Raw genomic sequence first — 2,841 nt, forward strand, 5'->3', positions numbered from 1 at the left:
ATCTCCACCACCACCACTACCACTCCACCACCATCTCCACCACCACCACTACCACCCCACCACCATCTCCACCACCTGCACTCTGGAACAATCTCGCCACCTCCGTTAGCGGGGCCAAGTCCATTTATTCTTTCAAGTCGCTCCCCAAAAACTTAAAATCACCTACAAGGACTTCATATGATTTTTCTATTTTTTTTATTTTTGAGCCCTTTTCCTTTTTCCTTTATTATTATTATTATTTTTTTTTTTTTGTGAAGGGCATTGGGTCCTAGAAATGTGCTACACAAGACTGATTTATTATTATTATTATTATTATTACCGTCTCCACCACCATCACCATCACCACCGCCACCACCAGTACAGACTACAGTACAGAGGATATCCATTCAGAGTATTTCTTTCCAGGCATATTTTTCCTCAATGCCTTCAAAGCAGTGTGAGGTGACCTTGCATGACCTTGAATCGACAACGAAAGCCAAAGAATGCCAAAACAGCCCGAGCAAGACTATGAGAGGTATTTGCACACGGTTCACAAAAATCATTTAAAAGGTTGCAGTTAAGTAAGTAGAATCATCATCATCTTCCATTATAAAACTGGTGGCTTAAATCAAGCGATCTGATTGGTTCCTAACTGTTGTATATTGAGCGTATACACACAGCTATGACGCCCGTTCAGTTTACAGAGTTCCTCGCCTAACTTGAACTGTTGTTTATTTATATATAAAAGCAATAGCATAGCCATAGTTCACTGAAGCCTAAAAATATGTTGATTGATGGAGAGGGTGGAAATGTTGTAAAGCAATAAGCACACGGTGAGTGAACTCGATAGTAGGCTAAATTGCCGGCGAACCAAGCTACCGTCTCTAGCCTAGCCTTCTCTCTGAAGGACGCTACAGTGTGCTGCATAGCAACCGCCGTGCACTTTGCAGGCAGCCAGGAGGGACTACTTTTTTGTATTCGTTAAAAAAATGCTTTTCAGACTTTCTCGTTTTTTCAAAATTGAGGGTGTCTATGAATTTCATTTTGCCATACTTACGTAACCGTTTTATAAAAGCAATACATCACTTCAGTCAGTGAAATGTTCTCATTATACCACAGTTAAGGGGCGGCGTCGTCCGTCCCGACACGCAGCGGAGGGACGGCGACCCCCTTCACTGTTCCACAGCCTGTCGTGATCTATTGCTTAATTATACACTGGTCTTTTTCCTTGACAAACGTGGCACATTAATATATTATCTAAAAATATATATATCTATATATAAATATATATCATATTTTCAGAAAAAGCAGACATGAATATATAATACCATTGTCAACTCTCCGGTCACAGAACACAGACGGTGATAGACGCGGGACGTTCTACTGTAAGTCACCGGTCAAGGTTGATGCGAACGAAGCCGAGCGTGAATCACTGCGTCTGTTCCATTGACTACAACCTCGGTGCAATATTTATGCCACAGGATGTCCCATCTGGAGCCACTTCCTGTGCTCCGGGCCCTCCAGGAGCCGCCTGCAGCGAGGAGCGGTTCTGCTCGGGACAGCTGCTCCGCTTCCTCTGGGTGGAACACGACACCGGGCCCACCCCCCGGGGTACTGCCGCGCCGCACTTTGTCTCTACACACACTTCAGCAGACACCTTGTGTGATATTCAATCAGTGCACAGGCCGGGCGCTTCAAGAACCTGGCAGGTGTTTGTGACATGCTATACTGGAGCTAGCCCACATGCTACAACACGCTACACTCTGAGAGGGCCCTGTGTGTGTGTGCGTGCGGGTGTGTGTGTGTGTGTGTGCGTGTGTGTATGTGTCGTTTTCATTTCAACTTGATTACTTTTTAGACCCTTTTTAAAAAACCGTTCACTATTCCTCGCGTTCATTCTTTTGACTTTGATACTTTATGAGGAAGAAGCGTGCAACACGTTTGTGTTTGCACTGCATCTCTCAGACAAAGGAGCCGAACTGGAGACACACAGACGGTTGTTCCGAGCCTCCCTCCCTCCGAGTGGCGCCGCCGGGCAGGGAGACGGAGGGCCGAGGGGAAGACAGCCCGGTGGATAAGTGGGGCCTGGGGGAGCGTCTGTACAAGGCAACAGCTCTGATTTAACACAGTGTGAAACCGCTGTTAGTCATAGATCGCCATGACAGCCGTTCTCATTATCACTACCTGGATATGCATGGCGTGGTTGTCAGAGTGACGGAGGCACAGGGGACCGGCACTCACACCATCAACACAAATCAGCCGAGAAATAGGACGTCTGATCAGGGTGGAACCAGACCGGGGCGCGTCGAGCAGAGACACACGCCGCAGACAGGCACTTTGTGCGAATTACAAAACACAACAGGTCAGCCATCATTTTTATCTTGCAAATGGAGGACGGGGGGATGCGGATTTCAATTTGTGTTCGGTTCCCCCCCCGGCTGTGTCCATCTATCGGTTATTTTCCTCACATGCACAGCGGAAGGGAAAGCGACACGCAAAGTGAGTGTTCTTAAAACCCACATGCTCGGTATTAAAGGACGGGGAGCGAGGAATGAAACATTGTGTTGGCTGTGCCACCTTCCAGGCTGTTCCAAGCAAAACAAACCTCTCATCCCCGTGCCCTTCTGTCAAGTGTTGTTCCACTGCCAGCTCTCCCCCTCCCTCCCTCCCTCCCCCCCTCCCTCTCCCCCTCCCCACCCACTCCCCCCCACCCCCCCCCCCCTTCCTCTCCCCCTCCCCCCCCCGCCGGGCGTCTGCTTGGGGCTCCAGGACTGCAGGTGCACTACAGGTGGGCTCTTGGGAAGGGCCCTGGCCCCGCTCTCCTCCATGCTCATTAAAATCTTCAGCTGTTCCTCGTTCCTC

The sequence above is a fragment of the Micromesistius poutassou genome (assembly GCF_964030765.1).
Source record: "Micromesistius poutassou genome assembly, chromosome: 13".
NCBI classification, from domain to species: Eukaryota; Metazoa; Chordata; class Actinopteri; order Gadiformes; family Gadidae; genus Micromesistius; species Micromesistius poutassou.